The sequence below is a fragment of the Pseudorasbora parva genome, chromosome 8 (assembly GCF_024679245.1).
Source record: "Pseudorasbora parva isolate DD20220531a chromosome 8, ASM2467924v1, whole genome shotgun sequence".
NCBI classification, from domain to species: domain Eukaryota; kingdom Metazoa; phylum Chordata; class Actinopteri; order Cypriniformes; family Gobionidae; genus Pseudorasbora; species Pseudorasbora parva.
The window spans coordinates 35,648,985-35,661,573 of NC_090179.1; the positions used below are offsets into that span (position 1 = coordinate 35,648,985).

The following is a 12,589-nucleotide window of genomic DNA, read 5'->3' on the forward strand; positions in this document are numbered from 1 at the left end:
GCAGCGCTGCATTTGAACCGATTTGAACGCAGAAATGCTTCAGTCGCATCGCAAAGTGGATCTCCACACTCCAAGAAGTGTGTTTTTGACGGAGCCGTCCCAGCGATAAAGGTTCGGTCCTGCTTTGAAAGCAGCCGGTGAGTAAACCTGCTTCAAATGTCTGTGCTGTTGCGTATGTAAACATTAGTAAACGACACGATCGTGTGCTTCGTCATTCAAATGCGCTAACGGACTTCATTGCTGTTCGAACGTTACACTAGTCTGACGTGCAAAACCGTTTTGCTTGCTACTAAGGTTTGGTCGCATACAATAGTCCATAAACCGAATCATGTCCCCATAAACTGAGAGTAAAGACAAATGTTGACAGGCCACTAAATACAGTACACACCACAGAGACGGACATCCTGCTGTTGCTGTTTCTATTTCAGCCTCCGAATTAGATTCTGGATCATATCTATTAGCTGAGATGATAGCAAGGGTTTCTCCACGCTTGAGGACATCACCGCTTTGCGCATTCGTCATTCTTTAGCTCCGCCCAGGCGCCCACACGATACGCCTCCAGGCACTTTTTCCGGAAAGACTCTGTACAGCGGCTACAGCCCATATTTCTTTTACAAATATAATAAAACTAAAGACTTTTCGGAGATATGAAGGATGCAGTACTACTCTATAGGTACTCAATATTGACATGAGATTGACTGAAACTGAGTGTTTCACCCCCCCTTTAATGCGTTTAGTGAATGCGCAAATTCACTCCCTGTCAGTAGATAGCGCTAATTGAACAAAAACAGAAATACCCAGGGTAACAAGGTGGGGCTGTGCAAAGCTTTTGTCACTCGCATGACACACAAAAGAAGAGTGTATTTACATGCTAAAACCATTCACACCCTTTTTGCTAACTGGCAAACAGAACACGGATATTTCAAGCAGCAGCTTTATCGTCTTCTTCTTCAATGTGTGTTCGGCAAGACCGTGTTGTGCTTGAGCGCCACCAAGTTGTGTGTTACTGTAACTTCAGCAACTCCAGACACGTGAACAAAACTGCAATTTCATTGGTCAGTCAGTTTTTAACGCGGCTCTTCAAACCAAAGAAACCAACCCATGGCGTTTTTTTTTAAAATGGCGCTTTTACGTCTGGTGTTCTGCACACTCAAATTGACACTATTTGTTTAGTCAAAAGGGAATTAAATGTCTTTGACAATCGTCATGGTGTGAACAAGCCTTAATGCCATTTCATGCATTCTGACTGGCCTGTTTACACGGTTAAAAAATTGATTCTCATGCTAAACACGGCCAAACTTTCAAAAAAGAAATTGGATGCACAGTGCAGTATTTCTGTTCTAAATACACTCCTTCAAGATTCGTTAAAGTTTCAGAAAGAATTTTGCAGATCGTTTGAAACTGAAAGATGGAGCGGTCCCGAAATAAAATATCCCGGATATTAGTCGAAACCGCAGGCAGTGAGTGAAACTGCTTCAAATGTCTGTTTTGTCAGCAATCTGCGCACATGTGCATAAAATGTAAAGAACACAAACGCATAGTGAATTGAAAGTTATCCACGGATAATGCCATGGTGTACTGGTGTGTGTGTGCTCATGACTCTTTAGCTCCGCCCACTCCATGCCTCCACAAGCTCAACCATTTTTTGGGAAAGAATTGGTACAGTGTATCTGTCTTTTATAAACATGATTAAAAAAAGACTCTTTGGAGATATGAAGAAGAATGCATTACTTCTCTATAGGTACTCAAGATTAACATGAGATTTAATGTTCACCCTTTAATGTTGAGGACGATTTAATAATTTGTGAGAACAACCAAACATAAATGCTATAGAGATAGGCACCTCAAAAGATTAGTTTAGAGATTAGGTTAGATTCTATATAAACAATATATGACCACCGGCACCTACACAAACAAACGGAAAAGAATAATAGTACAAAATCTAATTTGTCCTCTCCCAGCACCTACACAGAACAAAAGTAAACTGCTAGCATATATAATTGCAAAAAAATCAAATTCAGAGGCCATTTAAAGACTATGTATCAAACAAACAAAAACATTTAAAAGATCTGGTGAAAGTCAACATCATAAACTTATACAGACAAAGTTTTGTTGTTAACAAGTTAAGTTGTTCCACATGCTTCACATTATTCTTTCCAACTTAAAAATCAACTTTATTCCCACTCATCTTGGCTAGACTTGCCATTATCATCACTGAAGAACTGGCTCAGTTTTCTATCATCTGTCTTTTCAAATGCATGGGTGATGGGTGTGGTGTGTTTCGTTGTGCAGAATGCAAAGCAATCAGTTTGTAAATTCTGAATACCCTGCTAAAAAAAACGCTTAAACCAGGGCAAGCTAGTAGAATCTGTGCAAAATGCAGCTCTACAAACAAGAAACAGCAAACCTGGAGCGTTTTTTTATGTAAATTAAATTGCATTCACAATTTTAATCAGAAAAGTAACATTTCCAAAGCGCATGTACTTTGTCATAGCACACAAGCAATTTAGCATCTTTTCACAATACTGAACACATTTTACTCAAGTGAAATATGTTTTTGTAATGTCTAAAGATGTTTTTATATTTCTTAGCTCCCTAATGAGTGCACTGCACATTTTCTTGTTCACAAAATCCTTTGTGGAATTGCATACTTTCATTTTCTAGCCTGAAAATGAACTGATGAAAAAGTGAAAGTGAGTGAAACCACTACACCAAGATAGCGAGCGAGTGCTGCAATAATAGATGAGATGGGCTCCGCGCAAGAAGTATTGATCGAGGGCAGGAGGCTAAACAGAAAACCTGATAGACAGAGGTGATTTAGCAAACCATGGAAGAAAAGAAGGAATCCAACATTCTCTGAGTCTGCCATGTTTCTATTGCAAAACAAATGGCCTGTTCTGTTGTTTTATTTTGTACTGTAGATGTTCTACATAATTTCTGGACATTCAGATCTTCACAGCTTTGCAGTCGCACTGTCTGACTCTCACTACAAAAATCTTCCCTGAGAAGTTTACATGTTCTGTGTTTACATAGAATCAAGTTTTCCATAAACTCCTTCCTGCCACTTTGGCCCACTACTTGTGGGAATGTTATTGGTGACGCATGAATGGATATTAAAATCGGTCCAAACCAACAACAACATCGGTCTCATGTGAACCGATCACATGTGGTCAGACGAGACAGATCTCCGTTTACTACTGTAAACCATGACCACCACATGAATCATATTTCATCAAGGGGAGAGTCTCTGATATTTGGCCTAAAATACACTTTAAAAAGTAAAAATTATTGGGCAGCCGCTTGTTTCCTCCAACTCTTCCTCCTCCACCTCATTCCAGCGGGATCCTCGGTTACAGATGAGAGGATCTGCAACATCTGTTCAACAGCTGAAAGCTTCTGACAGATGTTTGGAAAAGAGAGGATTGGAAACATGGGAATGTCAGGATAGGCAAAGACGTAAAAGCCTCCACACCCTCCATCATTTGTCTATGTTAGCATTAGGCATGAGTCACAGTAATTACACTGAGGGCTGGAGCGGCACAAACCCCGCCCCCCCGTCACAGACATGTGATACTTCTAACCTTTTAAGTCGAGTATTTGTAGAAAGTCCGAGGAGAAGTCTAAATATCTTGGCAATCAATGTGCATGCCCTCTTTTCCTGTGATCTTGGTTTCTAAAACTGCTGTGTGTATTTTTTTCGATACTTGAAACACATTGCTATTCCAATCCAGACATCTACAAAAACCTAGGCAATCGTAGATTTATTTCCACATTGTAACTCTACAGCCCTTTCAACATTTCTGAGTTTATTTAAATGGACACAGCATAACATTGACTCAGGGAGTGACTATCAGTTGATCTAAACAATGGAGGACAGGGAAAGGGTTTGACAGGGCTGTTTTTATGCAAGATTCGGATTCCAGTCCTCCTTGGATCCCAAAGTAAATTAATAAGATGATCAATATCTAAAGAGATTTTTTTTTTTTTTGGTGTATGTAGTATAAATTAGGGGAAATATGTTATTCATGAGTTCACACACAAATAATAGAGTAAAAGAGTATAGTGAGCTGTGCGAGGGGAAGGCTCCAAGCTCTGGCCTGAACCCACGGTACTCCCCTCATATTCTGGGACAGGAACCAGCCGAGAGTTAGGATGTTAGGATGGTGGAGGAACGCTGGAACATAATAATATTAATAATAATAATAATAATAATAATAATAATAATAATAATAATAATAATAATTAGTTTGATTTACAGTCTTGTTCAAAATAATAGCAGTACAATGTGACTAACCAGAATAATCAAGGTTTTTAGTATATTTTTTATTGCTAAGTGGCAAACAAGTTACCAGTAGGTTCAGTAGATTGTCAGAAAACAAATGAGACCCAGCATTCATGATATGCACGCTCTTAAGGCTGTGCAATTGGGCAATAAGTTGAAAGGGGTGTGTTCAAAAAAATAGCAGTGTCTACCTTTGACTGTACAAACTCAAAACTATTTTGTACAAACATTTTTTTTTCTGGGATTTAGCAATCCTGTGAATCACTAAACTAATATTTAGTTGTATGACCACAGTTTTTTAAAACTGCTTGACATCTGTGTGGCATGGAGTCAACCAACTTGTGGCACCTCTCAGCTGTTATTCCACTCCATGATTCTTTAACAACATTCCACAATTCATTCACATTTCTTGGTTTTGGTTCAGAAACAGCATTTTTGATCTCACCCCACAAGTTCTCAATTGGATTAAGGTCTGGAGATTGGGCTGGCCACTCCATAACATTAATTTTGTTGGTTTGGAACCAAGACTTTGCCCGTTTACTAGTGTGTTTTGGGTCATTGTCTTGTTGAAACAACCATTTCAAGGGCATGTCCTCTTCAGCATAGGACAACATGACCTCTTCAAGTATTTTAACATATGCAAACTGATCCATGATCCCTGGTATGCGATAAATAGGCCCAACACCATAGTAGGAGAAACATGCCCATATCATGATGCTTGCACCTCCATGCTTCACTGCCTTCACTGTGTACTGTGGCTTGAATTCAGAGTTTGGGGGTCGTCTCACAAACTGCCTGTGGCCCTTGGACCCAAAAAGAACAATTTTACTCTCATCAGTCCACAAAATGTTCCTCCATTTCTCTTTAGGCCAGTTGATGTGTTCTTTGGCAAATTGTAACCTCTTCTGCACATGCCTTTTTTTTAACAGAGGGACTTTGCGGGGGATTCTTGAAAATAGATTAGCTTCACACAGACGTCTTCTAACTGTCACAGTACTTACAGGTAACTCCAGACTGTCTTTGATCATCCTGGAGGTGATCATTGGCTGAGCCTTTGCCATTCTGGTTATTCTTCTATCCATTTTGATGGTTGTCTTCCGTTTTCTTCCACGTCTCTCTGGTTTTGCTCTCCATTTTAAGGCATTGGAGATCATTTTAGCTGAACAGCCTATCATTTTTTGCACCTCTTTATAGGTTTTCCCCTCTCTAATCAACTTTTTAATCAAAGTACGCTGTTCTTCTGAACAATGTCTTGAACGACCCATTTTCCTCAGCTTTCAAATGCATGTTCAACAAGTGTTGGCTTCATCCTTAAATAGGGGCCACCTGATTCACACCTGTTTCTTCACAAAATTGATGACCTCAGTGATTGAATGCCACACTGCTATTTTTTTGAACACACCCCTTTCAACTAATTCAACTAATTGCCCAATTGCACAGCCTTAAGAGCGTGCATATCATGAATGCTGGGTCTCATTTGTTTTCTGACAATCTACTGAACCTACTGGTAACTTGTTTGCCACGTAGCAATACAAAAATATACGAAAAACCTTGATTATTCTGGTTAGTCACATTGTACTGCTATTATTTTGAACAAGATTGTATATAGCACTTTTGAAGGCACTCAAAGCGCTTTACATTAAAAAATTGAGGTGGTTATTAAAATAACATGAGGTGAGTCGGCTATGTAGTTCATCTCTCATGCTGATTGGATGGATCATTTGAACGTGTTTCTCCTGAACTCTGTTTTTAATGGATATTTATTTACTCAAATTAAACACTTCTTTAAACAGTTAGCAAGGTAACTTATTCGTTTAGCAGTGCAAACTGGTTAACCTGCTTAACGGTAAATAAAAACTACACTCACTACACTACGCTTTAATCTAATTGGATTTCGCCCGGCAACTCAGTCTGGAAACCCGTATTTTCATTTCTACTGCTTCTGTAACACTTTTCCAGGAACCAATCACAGACTGGCTTATTCACCTGGCGTGCAATTGGTGGGTTTTAACACGATGACTGAAAGAGAAGCGATGGGTCGGTGCCCGTTGATCACGCCTCTTGCTGGTCTGATTGGTTAAAGGACTATCCAATTGCGTACAGAGTTATTTAAATACTGCCAGTTGATCACGCCTCTTGTGCAGTAGAAAATACAGAGCAGACTCCCCAGACCAATGTTCAATTTTAAAATGTCTGAGCATGTGAATACTGAATTGAGCATTCTTTCACATCTTCTTGCTCTTGAACGGACAATATTTACTTTATACAGTGAAGACTATGCAGTGTTATTTTACATTGTATTACTTTATTACATTTCTGTACCTAATATTATTTACCTACTCTGTATCTAACTACAGTTAGATCTACCTGTAATACCTGAAAAGCATTATTTAATTAGCATCTTTATTATTGTATTTATTTGTGCCATTTCTTGTAGTCTGATAATTTGTTCATTACAGATGTTTACTTGACTTTAATGGTGTTTAAAACTTTATAAATATATATATATATTATATTTTATTTAAGTAAAAAAAAAAAAAGCAATGTTCTTGCATTCCTGGTAAGTCAAATAAAAAAAATGTGTAGCCAATAGCGACTCGGGCTTCAGTGTGTCTGTAGAGGGTTGCAAACTTTGACACATTTCTAAAAATAGTTGTAATGGATGCTATGTCCTATTGCTATGTTTTTAAATTATGTTATGGAACCATTATTTTTGCAGTTCCATTTGGTGCCATTAATGGTGCAAAAATAACACGCTGCTGCTGCTTTAATGGAAGGAAACGCCATCATGTAAATCAGTTTTGTTTTGAATTCAGCTTCAAATTGGATTGTCTGAGACTTACATTCTGGTACTGTAGGGTGTGAAATTTGCTTTGCTTTTATCTTCTAGGTCTTTTGGAAAGAATTAAAGGCTAACAGCAATGCATCTGCAAAAAAAACCAAGCAATGCCCTGCTGTTACAGGCATTCGGATGTGGATGCTAAAAAGAACAAAGGCATCAGACAGGAGATGCCACTTCATATATAAAGAGTGCCTCAGCACCGCAATCAGTGGGGAATTTCATTTCATTTTGTAATTGCGGTGTCCCTGACTTTGAAGTTGTACCACACAGGGGAGCTCTATCAGGCACAAACAGAGAGATGCTACTATGTTTCTCTATCCCTGTTGCTCTCTCACTCTCTTTCTCTTACGTAAGCACACAGACTGCTGCGGATGCTTTACAAGAAGACTATGAGAACACAGAGCATGAGCTCTTGTAAAGCATCCGCAGTAGTTCTGTTTATGACTGAAACAAGCTGCTCTAATTGTTCAGTTCCATTGCCTTCCTTCACGTAGGTCTGGAACCCAGTTTGTAACCACTGACTGAAATTCCCATCATCATTTTCTCATCATGTAGAAAGCAATATAAAGACAAACAAAAACTCAATTCTCCACAAAAGTATGGTGATGAAGGTGCCATAGTGGCTAAGGTCAACATTAAGTTGATCAACACGTGATCAAATCGCTCTAATTTTGATTTTGAGATGCTACTTTAGGCCCCACAAAAAAATAAAAGACCAAAAAATAACCTCTTTATAAAACTCTGTTAAATAGTGATGAACCAAAATGTTTTTTTTTACTTAAACACCAAAATTAAAGTTTTTATTTAGCCAAAAACTGAAAACAAAAGTACTACTAGCAGCTGTTTAGCATCAAGAGTAACATGACAGGAGTACTGATTCAGTAAAGTTTTGTTTGAGCATCAACAGAAAACAGCATAGACTAAAAGATCAGTCTTGGGATTTAATAATCAATATTGGCTCATCAAAATCAACTAATTTCCAGTGTAGCCTTCACAGAGCTGACATGTTTACCTGTTGTAGTATCCTTGTGTTCACGAAACAGACAAGATGTGCCATCGGAGAATCGCTAATGAACACAGTTTCTGTCAATGATTTTGCCAGTCCAAAACCATTTTGGCCTTCATCATATTAAGCATATAGATCATGTCTCTTCAGGAAATTTAACCGCTCATTAAATGTGGATTTATATGGATTAGTTCTACGATCTCTTTATGATCTTTTTGAAGCATCAAAGTGGTAGTTGCGTAGCTGTCTATGGAGAGTACAGATTTTAATTTGTGGGTGAACGTATGGGCCGCAACACATCGTAAATATCTAACATCGCGCCATCATTTTGACCTTCTCCAGCGGAAGTAATGGCATTGGGAATACTGGATTAGAGTCGTCTGATACGAGGTTTAAAAAAATACTATAAATACTATTCGGTTTTTCGCAGAAACTGATCACTTGGCGTCTTAAGACATCAATGTGTCGCCACAAGCCACAGGGTTTAATATGGATTTGTATGTGTATGTGTTACTATAGTGACTCTCATAAAAAAACACCCCATTCACGTGCATTATGATTGACAGTGCAATGGTTGGAGTTAAAAATCTTCATGTGTGTTCTACTGAAGAAACAAACACACCTACATCTTGGATACCCTGGGGGTAAGCAGATAAACATTAAATTTTCATTTTTGGGTGAACTATCCCTTTAAGTTACCTAACTAAAACAGAGTCTGCAAGTCTAGATCTACAGTACGTTACACTCTTTAATTCAATAGAAACATTTTGATCCTAAACAGATTCCTTTGCAGAATCCTGAAACATTGCCAAGCATCACTAAATTACCCATTATGAGCACTAAGGTAAAGAGCTGTATCACTCTGTCTGTTGAGATCCCACTGTGAAGTCCATTTAAGTGTGGTCATACATAATGTAGAGTCATGTACTAGTGGATGTGGTATGATATTCTTAATGCAGAGAAAAACGTACAGTCTACAAGCAAGCAATCAAACGTGTGCATTGGCGCGTAAAGGTCGACCTTAGAAATTGAGCTAAACTACTTTGATTTTCACAGCTGAATGCTATGCACACTTTGATGGGATTCCTCTGAATGACTACAATACTTTTCACACAAATGCAGAGGAAACTGGGAGAGTAATTTTTTCCAAAGTTATATGCCTGCTACGTTTTTTTCCCCTGGCAAATTATTTCCATATTCATATAGCTAAATAATTTACTCTTATTGCCAATATATATTATATTATATAGTCAAATTATGAGACAGGACACACACAAGCATATATATATAAAACCCAATCTGTGCCTCATGGTGCCTCACAAGTAGCCTGCTCCACCAATATATTGGTGGAGCCAGGCTACTTGTGAGGCACCATGTGGATCAGGAGTTGATCATTTTGTTTGATACATTATATGAAAGCCTGGTGATGAGATAAGCCACAGTGCTTTGTCAAATTATGAGACTTGACTGACAATAAATAAACCAAATCACAAAGACACAAATCCCTCAACACAATTCTCCCATTGCACTTGAAGAATGGCTCAGCAAAAAACGGAAATGGCTTTTTCAAGCAACTGCCCTCTCTATGGCGCAGAATTGTAGTCCATTGTTTAGAAGTCACACCCTTATTATTACAAAGGAAATGACATCCTTCTCCAGTGCCACAGCTTAGCTGGCAGCCGTCTGAATGCCCTTTGCCCCTACGCTATTGTAGTTTCAGCTGCTGTGTCCTCTTGTTCATCCATCTGGATAACAATTACACCACAGACACGCGGGACAGACGGTACCCACTCAGGACAGTAAAAAAACACACAAAAAAAACACTTCAGCTGTTATGGACATGCTGTCCAATACCAACAGTTAGTGTGACAGGTGATTAAAGAGTGCAGCAAAGAAAGTTGCTTACATTTTTTGTGTGCATTACTTCCAAACTAGCTTAAGACGACTCTGCGAATTAATAATGATTTGTATTGAACAAGATTTCTTAAACTAGCTTGGATTTTGAGTTTAGCAGCAACCAAAAGTAACCAAAAGTTCAGGTGTATTCAATTAATACTAAATTAGTATTTCAGTAGACTAAATCAGTTTATTAAGATATATACTGTAAATTTACTGTATTAGAATATATATATATAGTTATTTTAAAGAATGGCTTATATAAAAAAGCTCCCCCAACTGAAAAAATAAAATAAATGCTACCTTAATTTTTAAGTAAAATGAAAATGGGGTCAAAGTATTGATGCTGAATCAAGCTGAAGCTCTGAACACATGCCAGAAATTACAGAAATTACTGTAGTAAGTTAAATGGATGATAAAAATTATGTAAAAATTGAGGTAACACTGATGCATTATGGCGTAGAGTAAACTGGGCAAACCACACCAGACTAAAGCGATATTTCACCCAAAATTATCATTTTATAACGCCTTTCTTGTGTTCAGATATTCTAAGATATTTATGTTTCTTTGTTTTTCTTTCCATTAAAGCCAGCAGCTCCAATGTGGTTTTGCACACTTTAAATATTTTTTTTCAACGCAGAAAATAACTTTCATATACTATGGTCTAAATTAACTATTTTAACTAAGGATAATTTACCATCATAGGTTTATCAATCATTTTAAGTATGACTACATCAAGTAGGAAAAGTATACAAAGAGAATCTGCATGAATTTGTGTATTTTATTTATAATCATTCTATGCTGATTATTAAGTTGCTGATATTGATAGTCCACATAAAGCATCTGCAGTCCTGTACTCATATTTCAGTGAGGGCTCTGACTAACTCCTCACAGTGTAAGGCCAAACCATTATTGATCAAAAACAGTCATCTAATTATTGATGAGGGAGGCTATGGATTCTAATAAAGGAATATTATCACTCTCAGCAGAAACACTATAAGTATTGCATAATTTCACACTGGATCATGTTATCACCATCTATCATATAGGTGTATATGATGCTGTGTATTCAGAAACATCTGGACTCAATCACACTGACATTCTTGTGTATCCAGAAAAGCAAGTCTATGTGTATTTTTTTTTTTTTTTTTTTACTCCATCATACACTTAAAACTCTAAGGGAATAGCTCTATTATTTTATCTGCATGCTTCTTTTTAATCATAAATGGATCTGATGAAACATGTAGACATGCAATCTCCAACCACTTCAGCTGTGATTTATGATAGCCTAAAACTATAAATAATGCATGTTACATGAGAGCACAGAATGCCATTGAGACTTACCGAATAGAAGGATACTACAATGAGTGTCCGTGCCGCCTTTTGTGTAATCCAGAGAAAATGTGGGGAAAAAATGCTTTGAGATTACTCTACATCAGAATTTCTCGCGAAACCGACGCTCGAATAGATGCACGTGGCCCGAGGCGCTTCTAATGGTCGTAAATTTAAAAAACGGCCGTGAGAAATGGACGGATTTTGGATAATCTCTGCGTTTGTTATTCACTGGGCAGTAGTCACTGGCGCATAGACTGCGCTCCTCCCGCGGCTCCACCCGCTAGCCCCGCCCTCTCAACAAGCTCATTGGCGCACACGGGCGTTTATGCAAATTTTCTCTTCCCGCTGATGTTTAAGAGTCTGAATGGGATCTTGCAAGTATTCAGACGGCAGGCATAAAATACCGTCATCTAGAGGCCAAACCACACTTTTCTGAACTGAGTGCTCATAATTACTGCCTTTATAATTTTTAGAACTAACAATTACGTAAAATAATTATTTGTTTAAAAATGTATATAATAAGAAATACAAATCTAATTAAAAATATTAAAACAATACTTACATTTACTATTTCTTTGAAATGCATTTATGACAAATAAAAATAAAACATTTTTAAATATAGAGGTACACTATATTGCCAAAAGTATTGGGACACCTCTCCATCACTGAATTCAGGTGTTCTAATCACTTCCATGGCCAAAAGTGAATAAAAGCACCTAGGTATGCAAACGCTTCTACAAACATTTGTGAAGGAATGGGTCACTATGAGGAGCTCAGTGAACTCAAGCGTTGTACACGAATGAATGAATGAGGAATTTATATAGCCCTTTCATATGTACTACTGTACACCTAAAGCGCTTTACACTTATGACAGGGATCTCTCCTCAACCATTGTGCAGCATCCACTTGGATGATGCGACGGCAGCCACAGTACAACTGCGCCAGTGTGCTCACCACACATCAGCGATAGGTGGAGAGGAGAGAGGGTGATAGAGCCAATTCAGTGGATGGGGATTATTAGGAGGCCATTATTGGTAAGGGCCCATGGACACTGGGGTTACACCCCTACTCTTTTACGAGAAGTGCCATGGGATATATAATGACCACAGAGTCAGGACCTCGATTTTAACGTCTCATCCGAAGGACGGTGCTCTTTGACAGTTAAGTACAGTGTCCCCATCACTATACTGGGGTGTTAGGACCCACACAGACCACAGGGCGACCACCC

General features: G+C 38.2%; 1 protein-coding gene across 1 annotated transcript in view; it reads right to left on the minus strand.

Annotated features, from left to right (window-relative positions):
- Positions 1-11,847, minus strand: part of numbl (NUMB like endocytic adaptor protein) — a 61,541-nt gene extending 49,694 nt beyond the window's left edge. Inside the window, exon 1 of the mRNA XM_067451043.1 lies at positions 11,371-11,847. The gene's annotated coding sequence lies outside the window, so the exon portion shown is untranslated. The remainder of the gene's footprint in view (positions 1-11,370) is intronic.
- Positions 11,848-12,589: the final 742 nt, after the last annotated feature.